Consider the following 20,000-nt stretch of genomic DNA (forward strand, 5'->3'; position numbering starts at 1 on the left):
CCTGCAGTACCGGTTGGCCGAAAACAATTTTGTAAAACGAGCTGTGATTTGAACTTGCATAACCTGAAGAACTGCAGTCGTGCTAAATTGTTTTTTTTTCATTTTTTCCTGTCTTTTCTGTTTTGTTTTTTCTCTTGTCTTCTTTCTGACTGTTTTTTTGTTTTTATTTATGTTTTTGCCTTCCGTTCTTTCTTTGAACTGTTGTGGGGACGTTTTTAAAAAATGCATGGCGAAAGGAAATATCTTGGAGTGGGAGATTGCCCCACCCAAGGAATGGATTACGCAGGAAAAGGAGAAGATGGTGGTGTTGAGAACATATTCGAAGGTTCGCGACGCCATCGTCGTGTTCTCCCAAGAAATAATTGAAAAAGAATTAAAAGAACATTTATCAAACGTAAAATTTATTGCACGGGGTGTCAGATATGTAACCTTTGGTTGCTATTTGACACTCAGGAAAAGGCTCGCATTTTTGCGAGCCAGCTCCTGGAGGGCAATAACATTTTGTTTCTTCCCACGTATTGCGGGAAGAAGTTGACAAGAGCTTAAGTTTGCGGGTTGCCAACCGGGATAGAACCCGAGTGGATAGATGAGACTATCCGCCGGGGTCTGTGTGGCAGCGGAGCCAAGCTCCTCAATGTGAAAATTTTGCCTGCGGCTGATTGGATAGGATCATAAGCGGTTTTGACTCTGTGGATCCAATCAGCGAAGAATCTGGTATTTCCAGATTTTTTTAAATGGTCGGTTATAGGTATTCGGTGATTCTTGAGGGTGCCCTCCCCAGTTTCATCGGTGTCTGGAGCCTGGCCATATAAAGAGAAACGGTCTCTAGGAACAAAGTAAGGTCCTGGAGCAGTTGGTTGAAACCTCTGTAGAAGAGAGAACGAAGGCAGCCGAGAAGGCGGAAGACTCTTCAGAAAAGGGCCGCAAGAGGAAGAAGGTGAGTAAAATGGGTGCTAGGGATGAGGGAGGGCAGGCGAATCTCCCAGTCACAGAGGAGACGTACCCTCTCTCAGTTGAGAAGTGACTATCTTGTCCCCGGAAAAAGATGAATTATTGGTCTTCTTCTACAGAGGCGGACAGTTGGAGAAGGTGCTGAAAAAGCACCATAAGGGAGTAACTTTAACATGCACACGGGATCCCGAATGGCCTCTGCAGATAGCTGTGGAGGTCAAAACGTTGCGCGTGTTGCGTTGGCTGGAGGGGCTCAATGAGGAAAATCGCTTTTGGCCAGACGCCGCTGACAATCACCCGCTTTGTGTTTGAATCAGGCGTGGGTGATGGCGGAATATGTGGTCACAAGCGATGCTGGGGAGGAATATGAATAAGAAGTTGAAAAGACTCAGTGTAATGAATTGATGAGGAGTTTGAAACCTTATTCTGTTTTACAAAGTAAGTGACGTAATGCCTCCTTTTTGTAAAGTATTCTTTGTTGGTAAGAGGCTCATTGCTTTAGTTTGTGCAATATTATGGAACTAAGATGAGAGGCTAATTACCTCGTTTCTGTGATTTTTGCTTTGTAAAAAGGAAAAAAAACAATGGATTGGGGAAGCAGGGATCGGTGGCGCGTCCTTTGCCTTCCCCAATTAATACCATCCTGTTCATCATTCATCTCATCTCATTAATGTCTTTGTCCGGCCCGCAGCTTCATTTTTCTCTGTGTAAGGCCTTTATGGCTAATTTAATGAAATAAAGAAGCTTGCTTCCCAATCACATGGTTCTGGATTCAGTCCCACTGTATGGCACCTTCGGTAAGTGTCTTCTGCTGTAGCATCGGGCCGACTAAAGCCTTGTGAGTGGATTTAGTAGATGGAAACTGAAAGAAACCCGTCGTATATATATGTGTGTGTGTGTGTGTGTTTGTGTTTCAGTGATTGTTCCCCACCAGCGGTTGACAAACGATGTTAGTGTGTTTACGTCTTCGTAACTTTGCGGTTTGGAAAAAGGAATCTACAATAAGTAGTAGGCTTACAAAGAGTTAGTTCTGGGGTCGATTTGTTCGATCACAGACGGTGCTCCAGCGTGACCGCAGTCAAATAGCTGAAACAAGTAAAGTGTATATATATATATATATATATATATATATATATATACATAAGTTCAACACTGCAGCCGCCTTACGACCACGTGATTATGTTATATTGTGTGACTGATTAAGTTTATTACCCATGTCTACCAGGGTAATTCCATCCGCTGTGTTTCATCGTAGTTTTAGTTCAATGTAACCTAAGATATGGACAAAAAAAAAAAAAAAGAAAATCAGCAAATATTTTACAAACTGCAGTTAGTTGAGATCGAAACTTGCATCTTATCCCTGGAAAGTCCTAAATCATACGGTGACATGACGTCAGTGACTAGTTATTATATCACGCAAGCTCTTATTGATACATAATATTAATTTTTACAGCCTGTGAAACATACGCGGTAGGAAAATTGAATGTCCTATTTAGAGGGAAAGAATAAAAGAAAAAAAATCGAAACATTTTATTTGTTGCAGTCTATTGACGTCAGAAGTAGCTAACGGGATTTTCCATCATGTGAGGAATCTACCTCTTTATAAATATCTACGTAGTGTATTCTGAGTTTGACGTCATCATTGTTGGTTCATAATACGCCCACCACTTCTCGCAGTCCGTGTCCGCTGATATTAGTAACAGAAAGCAAACGAAACCAATCGATAGTAAATATAGCAGTGTATATCGAGTAATGTAGCCAAAATATTCATTTCTCCTGTAACGTATATCAAGATAAAACGAAAGTAATAAAGAAACAAAACTAAAAGAAACATAAAAGTAAATTAGAGAGATACCACAATGAAAATAAGCTTTTAGTTTAATAGTGAAGTTATCGAATCAGTGAAACATCAATAATAATTCATGAAAGCATCTACTTGATTTTGTTATTCTTTAGAAAGCGCCTACGTATATTGAACACCTGATTGATTCACTGATTACTGATGTGACACGAACGGCTGAGGCGGATGTGGTGGTGGTGGCGATGATGTTGATAACGGTGGGTGTGTGTGACTCAAATCTCGATAAAAGATAATGATTTGTAGAGGCGCAGTGTTTAAGCATCTAATATGTATGTTGCCAGACGACTTGGAGAGAATTTCAAGAACCCCAACCCTCTGAAATACATATGTAGAAAGGAAACGTATATGAAAATACAAAAAAAAAAAGGGAAGTAAATAGCTGATATTCTGCAAGCAATTACGGAAACACACACTCACACGCAGTCACACACACACATACACACACACACGCACACACACACACACACGCACACATACATACAGACACACACGCACGCACGCACATACAGCTGCATATATATATTTGTATTATATAATATAGGCCGATATGTAAGTATATATATACACGCGCATACATAGATTTATACATATATATGTAAATATATATATATATAGATCAAAACATTTTGATTCAAATCCATTAATTGTTTTGATCTATACATGTAACTCCGAATAAATTGGTTGAGTGCTCTTCTTTCGTTTGTCCACTCACTCGTATATATATATATATATATGGTTGCCAACATAATTATGTTGGACAAACGAGTCTCCCGTTACGTAAACGAGTAACGGTGCATAAAGAATAAATAAACCTCCCGGAATACCGACAAATTCCACTGAGTGACCACTTAGACTCATGTGCTAAAGACTTAGACCCCAAATTCTATATATTCCCCTTCTACCAATGTAAAGACGGGATCACCACACAGGAGAGAATTAACAAGGAGAATCTCTTTATTGAAAAATTCCAAACACAACTTAATATGCAAACTCCTCGTTGATCAAACTTCCTTTCTCTACCTCACTCTTCATGGATGGACTAACACAAATATATAAAGATACCATGCATTCATCACTTCAAGCTAAAACTTATATTCTTTAAATATCATTTTTACTATTGTTTTATTACTATCATTTTATTATAAATGATATGACAATTTGAAATGCAATTGTCTATGCAGATTTATATTATTAGAAAATAATATAAAGTGTTAAAATCTGAAAGTTAAGTTAACAAGCAATTATATAAAAAGATAATGCAAATGAAGCTAAAATGATAGTTTTATAATTTGGGTTTTATTGAAGAACTCAAAAGAGTTGTCTCCCCTTACTCACAACACAGGAACCAGGACCACAATTACTACTACTTCCTGTCCTGCAACATGCTGAATTTAACAACACAACGCATCACATGCTCTTAATCCCTTTGGATCTTAACACCTCAAGGTAATTTTTTGGTAAACAACCATAAAACTCAAGATACACAACGAACTCACAATGTATCGGAGAACTTATTTTTAATTTTTGTACATTTTTATCATTATTCTTTTACAAAAAACAATGCAATTTTCTTTTTCCCCTTTCTAATTTTTAAAAAAACTTCTTAAAACATAAAATATTCTTGACAAGTCATACAATGACGAAAACCGGTTGAATAAATATATATTTATATATTTTATCATTTTCTCATTTTATTAAAATTTTCTTTCATTTGAGCATTCTGCATTTTTAAAAAATTTTTCCTTACTTATCATTTCTCCACGTGCGGTCAACACAACCCCACCATTTATTGATCTATATATATATATATAATATATATATAATATATTCTATATATATATATATATATATATATTATATACATTATATATATATATGTGATAAGACTGTACATCACTTTAAGAACTTTAATAACTTTAGAAATCTGTTTAATTATCTACATTACTTCATGAAATATAGCCTCAACACTAGGATGTCTAGAGAACTTACATGTATTTTAGCTGATGAGTACGGACTCGTTATATGCTGTATCTTGCAACTTTAATAAAACCTGTCCTTTATGAAACGATCGTACTAAAAACCTATCCATCTTTTTGCTTTCTTCTGCGTATATATATATATATATATATATATCTATATATATATATATACATTCATATATATATATACGTATATATGCATATATATATATATGTATATATACATATAATAAACACACACATACATATATATATATATGTATGTATAAGCTATCCTAATTCCTCTGTCAGTTGTTACGACCCCTCATTAAATTTTTTTAGATATCTGTGTGAGCACGGAGGATCTCCTGAGTAGAGTCATTAGGTGCAGCCACTCCAACGACCTCGCAGGTTGTGTAGTGGATAGTAGGGATGTAGTTTCACTCTACCTATTTATAGACATACATTTTTCTGTGGAAAAATGCATTGAGATTATCTGTGAATGTGAGATACAGTTCCGCGAAGTCAACACGTGAGAACTGAGCCTCCTTCTTAAACTGATCTATGACAGTAACTACCTAGACAGTCGTGACCTTTGAAGATTTTGACCCACCAAGTCACAGAGGGAAAGACCACTCTCCTCGGCAGTGAAGAAAAGCACCGCAGAGTGCTCGAGTGGCTGGACCATACCCATCTAGGACCCTGAGAGCAACTGTCAGGTGAAAAGAATTATTGCACATGCAATAGGGGCTAGCATTAGAACCACCTTGAAGAACCACATAGTAAGGTTTAACAGGAAACTATATATGCAGGTTCAAGGTGCAGCCATAGGTGTCGGTGTTCTGGAGATGTGGCCAGCCTCTTCATGATCTGGTGGGACAGAAAACTTAAACAATCTTTAGCGAAATAATCTACAATATTTTTGCTTTACTGTAGTAATGTAGATTACATTAATATTCTTGTTTGGACAAACTCTAGTAAGTGTACTGTAGAAACCGAGACGAGCATAATAGAGAGCATCCAGCACCTAGCTATATCATGGTAATTATAGATTACCTCACTAGGAACCCTAACAATAGACTGTTTGTCCTAGATACTGAACTTTGGTTAGAGACTGTGAGCAACAGAGCGCAGCTTCTCCACTCCTATTACATGAAACCCATAGCTTCTAAATATGTTTTGCACAAGAACTCAGCTTTGTCACACAACATGAAATTCAACATACTGATAGCAGACTTAGGATAATGAACAACGAATCTCTAATATGCGAACCCTATGAAAAAAGAAATGTACAGAAATTCATGCACCGCGTGCAATTATCTGGATTTTACCAGAAATATAGAGTTCGGTTATACAGAGGAGCTAGAAAGAAGTTAGATAATATTATATGTAATGAAACCAGTGGTACCTGACCTAGATATAGAAGTAAAGACTGGAATAGGATACAAAGAGTTTGTGACAAATCCAACAAAGTGAACACAAGAGTGACAAATATCAAGGAGTGATGTTAGAGGCCACAAACCAAGAAGAACTATTCCGAAGATTTAGGAAATTCAACATTAAGATCCTTGAAATGCCAGGGACGTCCATCAGATCACAACTATGTAGGAGGTACCCCTTTGACAATACCATGCACCAATGATAACTGCATGGTATATATATTGCCCTGGCATTAACTGTAGAGCTAGAAATGTAATCTACAGCATAAAGTGCATAGAGTGTGCTTGTAAAGACAAGTATATGATATACATAAGTGTGGCATCTACAAGCATTGCGGGGAAACTAAATGGGCATTTGAGACAATATGACGACAAAAACAGTCCTCCATACTCTACCAATGTGCCAAAGATGAACATGGAGACACATTGGGTCAACTTGACATCCGCATTTTATCCAAGCACCCGGAAGACCCAACACTAAGATAAATATAGGAGTACGTCCCCATAAATGAAACATCACCAGTACTAAATAGGAAATATACGTAGAAGGTAGTCATACTCCTGTACCCACAGTATATATATACACAAGTAGAGTTGCTAGCAGGCTGTTATGGAAACACACACACACACTCATATATATACATATAATTGCTAACGAAGTGTAACGACCTATACGGGACAGTGCTACTGTCGTATAACCCCAGAAAGGCATCTTTTCCATCTGGCTAACGGCACACATTCTGTATCCTATTAGTATTTGTGAGGGGGGCGATGACCACCCGAGACACACCAGGATGAATATCCCCTGTTGTTTAGCCAAAAGTATAGGCACAAACACCTGTTACACACGAATCCAGGAATTAAAAGCTACAGTCTGGGATGTCCAAAAAATATTGTATATTCCGTCATCAGTGACAAATAGAGAAAATATGAAGGGTGTAGATTAAGGAAATGTTGACAAAGAGGACTGGGGAAAAGTAATAAAGAAAAGAAGACAAAGAAAAAGAAGGACTATAAATGTTCACAGTTCAACTTCCTAATAGCGAAAATGTTACTCCGTATGTCCTAAGGTGTAATCCTATGTAAATCCATTTATGATTATAGCCTTCATAGCGTAAATATCCGGAAATAAGCGCGAACTTATCGAAGGTTGTATTGTTGTATATTTCGGGAATATAATTACTTCCTTTTTTTTTGTCAATTAAACACACGCACTATATATTCGTTCTTCACTCGTTTATTTCTACTTTTATTCTAACTTATGATTATTGTCCGGAAATCTTTCGTCACACATCTGTCGCCTCCTCAGTGGCACTTTCCATCTTCGCGTGTGTTCTTGCTCTGCTTACACCATTCTGTTCTACTCTGATACATATGCGCATGCGACTGTGCTTGAGTGTGTTTGTACATGTGTGTGTATGTCATTGTTCTTATTAGCACTACGACTCTACCCTCAGCCCCACCCCCTATCCCGTTGCCGTTTCTGCTGCCCTTGAACCCGACATTTTGTACAGTTCTTGTAACCCTCTGTGTTTGTGTGTTCACCTACCTTGCAGCCATAGCGGTAGCTGCTGTTGCTGTTGCTGTTGTTGGGTGATATTGTTGCAAGCGTCTGTAAAGTTACCGTATGTGTGTTTGTGTGTGCATATGGGTTTGCTACCTATGTTATTTGTATCCGTGCCCTTTATAGGGTTTCTTTCCTCCCTACAATGTTTAGAAAACCGGTTATGTGCTGTGGTGGTGGATGTTATTATGTTATTGTTCCATTCGTGTTACAGGGAATTCTGCAACACAAATTCATAAACGTATATATATATATATATATTATATATATATATATATATATGTATGTATGTATATATATATATAGTTGAAATTTACAGAAAAGCATAGACCGAAGACAGGCGTATAAACAACAAGCAGGTATGTTAGTTTGACGCTCGGGAAGGTGCGAAAGTCTTTTACGTTTCGAACCTACGCTCTTCAACAGAACGGAACACGATGAAATAAACAGAGAGAATAAAAATCTTTTGGAGTTAGCATTGCGACTATATATATATATATATATATATATATATATATATATATATTTGTGTGTGTGTGTGTGTGTGTGTATAAGTACATATATACATATATATATATGTATACACACACACATATATATTATACATATGTATGTATGTATGTATCTATCTATCTATCTATCTTACTCTCTCCAGCAAAAAATCAAGTGACCATATTCGTAACAGTGAGGTGCTAACAAAACACAACACCACAAATATTGAAATCATCCTCATCAAAATGCAGTTCAGGCCATCTCTCACGTATGATTGATATCACAATTCCGGAGTAACTTCTCTTTGGCCAATTCCCAACAAGAAGATCAGTTGCAAGGTTACTCTTGCGTTTCAAAGGCAAACTAAATGACAATATGAAACGATGGAACATTCCCGTTTTGTCCTGGGAAACAAGCATCAGAACACAGGATTTGGTGCCAGTCAGGTTTCTTCTCTGTTCAAAAATTTGAGGAAAGTCGACTCCAACATCGGGACGAAATTCGTGTAATCAGGAAGGCATGCTGGCAAGACGCTGCTCTTCTGAACGAAAACCTTATCTGTGATCGTGGTTTTGTGACACGAAGCAAAGTAGGCCTTGCAACTCGATCAAGAAAACACGTACCAAATGGTCTACAAGGACTCAAGTAAACTGAGTTCACAACTTATTTCATTTGATAAAATGGTTTGCAAGGCACCAGCAGGCCTCGAGAGACATACTCATGTCCATAGAACATGATTACTGCTTTATTTTGCTGAATCCTCATCTGTCTTTCACGACGAGAGATATAATTACGGAAACACACCTAGCAGTGTTTCTATCTATAAATTCCCCTTGAAATATATTGTTCCAACCGAATTTTCTGTTGCAGGCACAAAAACAGCAAAGCGCTAAAATATTTAAGTTTCCTCTAAGATTCTAAACTACAAGCATCAGCATAAAACTCTCCCCTCGAATCAGTTTAGCTTTTTCGTCAGTAATTAATAGTGATTTAAAAAAATGTTCTCTACACGCGTTATAATCTTAAACAAAACATCTGCTACATTTACCGAGTTTTCATCTATCAGTCAACAGACCTCAGCATTCGCCTCATTTATCAATGGTTCAACAATCAATAATTTTTATTTTAGTATCACTGAAGAGTCATGTATTTCACAAAAGAAAAAAAAACCCAAAACACAGCTACTTCTTCGTTAATTAAATTTTCATTCTTTTCGTTATGATCAAATCTAATTGCCAGTTACATTTTACATGCATGATTGCATCAGTGCTTTTGAGTTTTATTGCGATATGTTTGTTCGTTGATCATAGTAAAATTAATGATAAGCCATTAGAGAATAAGAGATAGTGTCATAAGTAGAGAGAACATCAGAGAGATAGATAGTTAGATTGATAGAGAGATAGAGAGAGAGAGAGAGAAAGACAGAGAGAAAGACAGAGAGAAAGAGAGATAGACAGACAGAGAGACACAGTGGGACAATGAAAGAGAAAAAGGGGAGAGAGATGGATAGATTGTGTTACTGATATTGGTTCCATAAAGTTATGGTTACAGGTCTAGATCGTGAACTACTTCATACGTTGTACGTACGTGCGTATGTATCTACTTTTACATATATATATATATATATACACATGCACACATTTGTATATTCATATATATATATATATATATATATATAATATATATATATATATTATATATATATATATATATATGTATGTATGTGCGTGTGTGTGTGTGTGTGTGTGTATACATAAGTATACCGATTGTAACACTACTTGTTAAAACCATACTTTATAATAATTCTTTGACATTGCATATTATATACCAAAGATTTCTGATGCAAGATACGAAAATATCTGTAAATATTTAACTGTTATTCATGTTATATTAAAATTCTTAACAGAAAATTTTCAGAGTCTGCCAGTTTTGCACGGAATGAACGAAGATACGTCTATCGAAATGAAGGATAAAGCGTAGATATCATCGTTTTCTCATAGTTGCTTTTTGTTTGTAAGTATCGCAGCGTTGGTTCCCTTTTATGGAAATGTTCCTCCTTTGCATGAGTAAAGAAGGAACAACATATTTTAATCTCATTTCTTTTGAAATATGTTGGCACACTCACACAAACATATACAAACACACGCACACACACACACACATACACAGTGCTTTCATAATCACATAATCACACAGAAATAAATATATATACATATGAATTTATATATTCATGCATGTAGTGAACAAGGAGAGAATATAACTATCGATTCATACACCCCATGAAGTCTCACAAAAAGGAGACACATTCTTTTGACCATACATTTGGAACGTAAAGAAAAAATATGTAATATAAGATAGTCATTAATACATAGTGCAATCTATTGTATGTCATTCATCGTAATAAATTACATAACATGACATGAAAAATATATTTATTCAGTTGGGGAAATATGATCGAATCCCAGAGTGGATAAGAAGAACGAATCATATAAAAAGATGAGTTTCAGACGGAATACAGAATCCGCCAGAACAATATATACACACTCTTCAGGGAAAGAATTCTGCATAAATATTTTAATGTGGTGTTATTGCAATTTGTTCAATGTTATCGAGGTTTGATAAATCATCGAAAGAGGGATCTATATTCATAGAGGTACTATACAGGTATTTCCTTTTATGAAGTTTGCATACAGTTTTTTGGCGAACCCTGCAGATATATTTTAAAATGTGTCTAATTAGTAATAAAAACACAGTAAATAATAGTAGGCACACACACACATGCGCGCGCACACACATACACGCACGCACACATACACACACACACACACAAAGGAAAGAAAAAGCTATTAAACAACGCAGAGATTAACTGGAAAAAAATAATTCAGCAATAAAAATAATTTGAGCCACTTAGAGAAAGGTCTTAATACATGTATGGCATATACCCACACATGTATGGCATATACCCAAGACGTATATGATTTAAAATGAATAATACACAAACGCACGCACACATATTTGCACGTGTATATGAATTTTATGCATCTGACTACTCATCTGCTGCTTCTGTAGGAATAAGAATAAAGATTTGACGCACTATTTCTGAACGGTTCACTTCACGTGTAATGAAAATAGAAACGGAAGTTTAGGAGAAATGCTGTCGAAATTAAAATTCTGATTACAGTTCCGATTACTAACCAATACCAAATTTGGAGGAGGTCACAAAATAAAACTAGTCTAATTCACTGAGTAAATTTCCCAATGAAATGAATATATTGTAGACAATGTAAAATTGATTTTTCACTGAAGATTTCTTTCGCGTTTCTCACCAAATGCTAACAAAGAATTGTCAGCGGTTTGAACAACTGACAAAGACTCCTTTTATACGAATCAGGAAGTCGCATTCTTTACGCTTATCATTAGTATATTCGTTACACACATACACACACACATATATCTGTATATATATGTCTATATGTCTATGGATGTATATGTATATGTATATGTATGTCTCTCTCTCTCTCTCTCTCTCTCTCTCTGTATATATATATATATATATATATACATAGATGCACGTATGTATACATACTTAGATATATTTATCATATATATATGCATATACATACATATATTCATATACACATGTGCACATATATACATACATATGTATACACACACATAAACATACATGCACGCGCAGGCATACACACGACTATGTATGTATATGTATATATATATATATATGTGTGTGTGTGTGTGTGTGGTTTTGTGTGTGTGTTTGTGTGTGTGTGTGTGCGCGTGTGAAGGCGCGTGGCTTAGGGGTTAGGGCATTCGGCTCACGATTGTAAGGTCGTGAGTTCAATTCCCGGCGACGCGTTGTGTTCTTCAGCAAGACACTTTATTTCACGTTGCTTCAGTCCACTCAGCTGGCAAACTGAGTTGTATCTGTATTTCAAAGGCCAGCTTTGTCAAACTCTGTGTCACGCTCAAATACCCTGAGAACTACGTTAGGGGTACACGTGTCTGTGGATTGCTCAGTCACTTGCACGTTAATTTCACGAGCAAGCTGTTCTGTTGATCGTATCAGCTGGGATCCTCGTCGTCGTAACCGACGGAGTGCTCCCTTATCTATATATCTCCCTTGCCCACAACAATAACAATAATAACGATAACCAATTACTTCTCCTTATTTTCTAGTTGTGATGTCATTCACTCGTAAATATCATCACACACAACATGGACAAAATTTCTTCTTAAGAAAATACATATTAAAAATTATATTAAAACTACGTGAAATGTGTGTATTTTCGTGTTTTAATTTCTTATATATATATATATATATATATATATATATATATATACATATATATATATAATATATATATATATATATATATATATATATATATATATATTATATACATAATTATAATAAGGGCTTTTAATTCATTTTCTTTCTTTTGCTAGCCTATTATGTAGTGTGTTTCTATCGGAGAATTTATGGTGATAATAGTGTCTTTTGATGTATATTTTTCAGTGCGTGGTGAGGCACAAGCCAAGACCTTATTATAATTATGTATATAATTATAAAATATTTGTATATATATATATTTAAAAGTATAAATATATATATTTAAATGTATAAATATATATATATAAGTATACATATATACGTGTGTGTGTGTGTGTGTTTGTGTAAATGTAGAACGTTGGAATGGATGATCAACACGGCATTGGTGGATAAATAATTCCTTTAATTGTAGATTAAGCCTACCATTGGTTTCATATTAAGAAGAGTAGGAGGATATCCAAGTATATTAACAATTTTTCAAGCCATGTGATCGACTTGAACAATTGTTAAGATACTTGGATATCCACCTACTCTTCGTAACATGAAACCAACGGTAGCCTTATTTCAGAAATAAAGAAAATGTGTGTATGTGTGTGCATGGCTGTAGCATACATATACGTACATGTATATATATATATATATATATATATATATAATATATATATATATATATATATATATATATATATATGCATATATGTATTTTATGTATGTATATGTACGCATACAGACATATTTGTACTTATACACCCATATGTATTTGGGGAATATAACCAAGGACAAGCTCAGCTTGAAGATCAATTTGTGAATTAATTAAAATGACATCAGTGATGAGAAGAAGTGATCATTAACGTAATGATCAATTCTAATTAAGAATAGCTGTACACCGTGTGAAAATGTTCCTTAATGTTAAATTCTTGCATGTAACATTTCTTAACACCAATTACAAATTATCCATTCGATAAACGGATAATTCAGTACTGCAGCAATGGACAGTCGACAGTGACAAATAAAATTGTGTATTTGCGTGTTTGTGCGTGTGTGTGGGGTGTGTATGTGCACACGTGCGTTTGTGCATGAGAGCGCGCATCTGTGTGTGTGTGTACAGGCGCGTATATACATATGTGTATGTGTGTATATGTGTATTCATGTGTCTATGTAACATACATGGCTTTCGTTCTATTTAGCTATTCCATTACTTATATTTTCCGATTTTCATTCGCATCTATAACAGCTTTAGGTCTTAAACCGTGGTTTGCATGATGACTATAAGCTTAACGAAATTTCCATTGATTTAAATATGGGATGCAATGTAAGACCTACAATGGTTAATACAGTCTCTTTATTGAATATTGTCCAACTGTTGTCATCTATAAAATCTGTAGACATGCTTGAAATTTCTGAAATTCCGACACCAGGATCTTTGTATCGTAATATACATACATACACACACACACACACACACCCACATATATATACATATATATATATATATATATATATATATATATATATATATATATATATATAATATATATATATATATATTATATATATATACAGGCGTGTATACATGTATGCATGAACAAAAATATGTATGTAAATTTACAAGTTACAACACGGAGACCAGTTTGAAATTATAAAACATTAAAAGGACATTAGTATGTCCTTTTAATGTTTTATAAGTTTCGGACCTGGGTTCTCATTCCTAAGGTATTTGTCGATGTTGTTATTATTATTATTATTATTATTATTATTATTATTATTATTTTATTATTATTAAGGTCACTGCCTGGAATCGAACTCGAAATCTTGGTGTTAGTAGGCCGCGCTCTTAACCACTACGCCATATGCCCGAAACATCGAAAAATACCTTAGGAATGAGAACCCAGGTTCGAAATTTTCCCAAGACACCTGATGAAGGCTGGAGGGTATATCAGCCGGAACGTTTTGTTAGCAACAATGATGAGGATAAATATCCATCAAATGTAAACAATGTAAATGATGTAATTAATTAACATTATATTAGCTTTCTACTGAAAATGAGTTGTCTTTAAGAAAATTTTAGTGGCCGACTTACGTGACGCTAAATTTCTGGTACTGTCACATGATGATTTATTCCTCCGATCTACAGTTTTAAATGGTTAAGTAATCATTGGTGTAATGGTATTGTGACACAAAGTATAATGCCATTCAGTATATTATATGATGGATCACTTATGCTCGCACAGACACACGTCCGAACTCAACACACACAAACAAAACATATATGTATATCGGAAACATATATTCACACACAGCATGATAATGTGATGGTTTGCTACTGTATAAATCTCTCTGAGGGATTTAGAAATGTAATATTCTAATTTTGCAGATCAGTGAATGTATTTCACTTGAAATATATATGTTTTCTAAGTTGAATAAGCATCGACAGCTACCAAGCCTCACCTTTTTGTTGTTTTGTGGAAAATTCGAAGCGAGATTTTTGTCCATCGTTGGGTGGAAGGGAATAATGGAAATGAAATGTCACGCGGAAGTCACTGGTGGTCGAGATGCTATAGACCCACGTGTGCTGAAGCCACTGGAGGTCGAGATGCTATAGACCCACGTGTGCTGAAGCCGAAGAGGAAGGAGTGGGATGAGGAGAAGCTTACAAAACATTATTGCATGTAAAAGAAAGAAGGATTAAACATAAAAATGACCCTGCTAGTGGAGGAAAAAAGAAAATTGGAAAGTAGGACGGTGATATTCAGAAATTTGCGAATGAAAATAGGAGAATAGAACACGCGCCGCAGGAAGAGATAGAGGAAATATTGAAGGAATAAATAGGTGAAGTGATAACTTTCTTTACAAGAGGAAGGGAATATGCGACAATAATAGTTACCTTTGCAACAGAAGAGGAGGCAAAAGTAAACGACAACAGGCTGATAATGCTAGAAAAATGGACGTTAATGCCGAACTGTTTAGGCAAAAGAATCGTCAGAGTCAGGGCGGGAAGAATCCCACCGTTGACAGACCAAGAATGAGTAATAGTCGCAATGTTTAATTCAGAGCTGGTGAATGGAAGTGAAAACCTGGAGATTTGCATAATAAGCAGAACTCAACAATTGAATTGCTGGGGATATGGAATTGAAGTAATTTGTGCGGTAAGCCCAGAGTATTACGAGGAAATGGCGGATACTGTGGAATTACCAAACGGTGAAACACTGGGAGTAATGTTGGAGGGGAGACCCCAAAAATGTTACGGATGCGGTGAAAGAGGGCACCTGAGAAGGAAATGCCCTAGATCAGCAGTAGAAATGGTGGAAGAGAGAGAGTGCAGGGAGATACAGTGGTGGGAAAAAGCAGAAGCAGAGAACAGAATATGATGGCAATTTGGCGGAGGTAAAACCAAGGAAAAGAGAGAGAAGAAAGTCACCGACGATAGTGGAAGTGAAGAAATGTAAAGGAATAGAAGAAACTCAACCCCACGACGAGAAAATTTACCAGAGGAAGTACCAGCAAAGGAATTAAAAGGACAGAGTCATGCAGACCAGAAACAAGACAACTCAGAAGTAATGAAGCCTAAAACCATAGACACACAGACGAAACACGTAGAGTTACAGTCAAACGAACACAAAGGCACACAAAAACACGAACACACAGACTTAGAGACGAATATACAAGAACTCACAAAGCAGCAGGAAAATAGAAACAAAAAGAGACAATAGGCAAAACACAAACAAAAGGAAAATCGTAGTGAGATAGGATACCCCAACGTAAATGAGTGTAAGAATGAAAGACACTGTGAGAGACAAGAGGTAAGTCGATACAATTTTGAAAATACTTTAACTCAGAAAATATTTATTTGAAAAAAGAAAAAAAGGAAAATCAAGTCATTTTGCAAGTGCCGAATGAATAGGTTTCCAAAATGTTTCTAAAAATATAATGCGATATACATTTGGTTGACTTTAGTTTAAAAAAAAAAAAGGAAAAATAAGAAGTAAATTCTGTTTGAACATTTGTTTAAAGGTGTAATTATAGGGCGAAAGCGAACAGGGGAAGTTTCGCCTCGGAGCGAGGCTAGACGTTGTGTAATAGTTATAGTAAAGGAATACACGGTTTCATCTCGCAGCGGGAGCGAATCATCCTTCATATGTTTTATGTTCCCGCATGTCTTTGTATGTCCCCTCTATAATTAGGCCTTGTGCCGATAATAAAGAATTAAGCTAGCAAGTCACGCTACTCCAGACTGATGATGAACAATGACTCTGAAACTAGTCTCTGCATGCTGGCTTTGCTGGGTGGAGGTGCCCATCTCCCTTCTTTGAAAACATAAGGACACAGAACGCTTGTGTCATAATTAGCAGTAGCATTTTTCCTTTTCCTGGGACTGGCACATTAAGTTGGCAACAAATCTTCACTTTATCGTGCTACTACTGTATAAATCTCTCTGAGAGATTTAGAAATGTAATATTCTAATTTGATGCATATATATATATATAATATATATAATATATATATATATATATATATATATATATATATATGTATGTGTGTGTATACATATAGAGAGAGGAGAGAGAGGGATTTAGAATATTAATATTTCTATATATACATATACATATACATGCTAGCATGGAGAACGGACGTTAAACGATGATGATGATGATGATAGAGAGAGAGAGAGAGAGAGAGAGAGAGAGAGAGAGAAAGTTAGACGTGCACACACGCTCACACACTCCACACACTCATATATACCATATATACTTGTGTATTTTAGAAACAAAAGGGAGGCATAAATGATGTGTGTGTGCGTGTGTGTGTGCTACTGTGTGTGTGGTTCTTATAAATATATCTTAATATTCATATGAATGAAACTGATTAAATTATTAATTCTGATGTACAAATGCTTTAAGCAGAAAGCTTGTTTCAACATGACTTTTGAAATTGGTCAAAGCATTAAGTTGTAGAGTACACATAACCTTTAAATAGATCAGGAAATGACGTAAATGTAATTTTTCACAAGATACATGAAATGGCAAAATATTGGTTTCAATGTTTGGCACAAGGCCAGCAACTCCAGGGGATGTGGTAAGTCAATTAATTACATCGACCTCAGTGTTCAACTTCTGCCTATTTTATGGCTATCGAAAGAACGAAGGGTAAAGTCGACTTAGGCGGAATTTGAACTCAAAGCATTCTGCCCAGCATGCTAACCATTCTGCTAGTTTGTCATCTTAAAATGTTCCTTAGTATTGATTTCAAATTTCGGCACGAAACCAGCAGTTTCTGGGGAGGTAACCGTGTAATTGTGAAACTTGATTAAAAAAATCAACATTGGATTCTATTCCCCTGTATTGGCCATTGAAATGACTACATCTGGAAAAATTATCTGCCTTAATTTGGGTTATTGAAAAGCTAACAACGTTTTGGCCTGCAATCCTTACACTTGTAACTGAAAGCGGAATTATTATCTCCGATTTTATAAATATTCCAAAGCGATGTTCCAACGTGACATTATGTCTGTGCTACTGTTTATTTTGCATATAAATTCACTGTCATTACTATTATGAAAATTCAGTGTATGTGTGTTGTAGTCCAAAACAGCAAGGGTTGCTCGAATTATTGCTAATACTAAGAAACAGCCGGATTTAGTAATACAATTTTCTGTTGATATAGTAGTGTGTTTTGATCAAAAGATAGTTCATATTTAACATCCGAAAGCAGAAAAATTATGTCCCGAAATTGTAGCTTTTGCATCACTTGATATCCCATCACCTCGGTGCTTCCATACAAGCAGTGACACTGATGGGCTCTATTTCAGAAGGAAAGTGCGAGGAAGAGACTGAAGATCAACACAGACAGTCTTTGAATGCTGTATGACGTCGTTCAGACAGTATCCGCTAATCATCAAATCCAGTTCGAGGCATTAAATATGCGTCCGTTGTTAATTTCTGGTTTAAGTTGTTTGATGAAAATAGGCTTCTTGAATCTCAAGTTACCAACATTGCAGTCAGCATTTAGAATGGATATACCTACCTCACTGCGGTGGTAGTTTTGGACGTGTTTCATAAATGAGGAAGCGTGTTTCTGCTGGTGTACTTTAATCGGGTTCCACAGTTTCAGGATTGTACGGCTGATATAGCGAAGCCCACATTTATTGCATTTCACCTCTTACACTACATATGTATGTAGAGATATGCTTGTATCAAGGATAGAGCAATTTGTTCGCGTAAACGGGCTGTTGGCCAGGCCACGTGGAGTTGTATCCCGGATAGAACTCGACGTTAGGAAGGTTCATTGTGGGTCAGACGTTTATCTAATTCCTCACTGCGAATGTTTTTCAAATGGCGACAGTCATAGATTCTCCATAATTGGTAGTTCCAGAAAGCATGTATTGCTGCGGTGATTATTCTGTGTAATATGCTATGGACAATTTTTTGGTGGGGAAGAACATGTCGGGTATCATTTTAGTTTTAAAATCATAGAAGTTTCAAAGAGTTGCATCGCAAAAACATATCTTATAAATGACTTGGTGGGTCACCTTGCCACATCAATTAGGAATATAAGCAAATTATGATCCTCATATCTACAAATACGTATTCGCATATATGCATACATCTATATATCCTTATGCACTGAAATACATACATATATATGTGTGTATATGTGTGTGTAGGTGTTTGTGCATATGTATAGATATTTACATACATATACACACACGCAGACGTACGCAAACACTCACACGCACATAGATCATACTCGTGTTTTCGATATAACGTTTGAAATAAAATCTCTATCTTATATATATACACACAACCTCGCGCGCACACAGACACACTCACAGACGCACACATACATACACACCACACAAACACACACACACACACAAATAACATATATGCATGTATATATTTCTTATAGGTTTAGAAGCACATCTGAATACGATTGAAGATCAAACGACTGAAATATAATATGGAAGATGGAAATTACAAAGGTAAATATTAGTTTGTACATTCGCACGTTCAAAGAGTTCGTTTAAAGTTCATTAATGTATCGTTAACTCTTCATTAATAATTTGTTTCAGAAAAGTTCACTGAAACTCATTCGAGTACAGCCGATCGATCGCAGCTCATTGATATTCAGAAAAGCTCTATTACCAATAACAGGAATCTTTTTGTATTTCTGTCTTTCATTTGTCATTAATTTTATTGCTGTTGCAAGATAAATGTGTCTATTAATTTGTTCCTTAACCTTTCACTGCTGTAACTTTAGTTCTTAAGAACACTGAAAATTATTTGTGTTTTCGTTTTCATAACTCTGTTTTCATTTTATGTAGTTATATGCAAACTGCTCATTTCCAGTCAGTAGTTACTTTTTTATATTCTGTTTATCACTAGTTGTA

At 35.7% G+C, this 20,000-nt stretch overlaps 1 long non-coding RNA gene across 1 annotated transcript in view; it reads left to right on the top strand.

Moving 5' to 3' along the window:
* Positions 1–3,460: 3,460 nt before the first annotated feature.
* LOC118762286 overlaps positions 3,461–20,000 on the top strand; it is an 18,757-nt gene continuing 2,217 nt past the window's right edge. Inside the window, exons 1-2 of the long non-coding RNA XR_004998039.1 lie at positions 3,461–3,547; positions 9,074–9,075. This is a non-coding gene — a long non-coding RNA (uncharacterized LOC118762286). The remainder of the gene's footprint in view (positions 3,548–9,073; positions 9,076–20,000) is intronic.

Source organism: Octopus sinensis, linkage group LG2 (assembly GCF_006345805.1).
Source record: "Octopus sinensis linkage group LG2, ASM634580v1, whole genome shotgun sequence".
Lineage (NCBI taxonomy): Eukaryota > Metazoa > Mollusca > Cephalopoda > Octopoda > Octopodidae > Octopus > Octopus sinensis.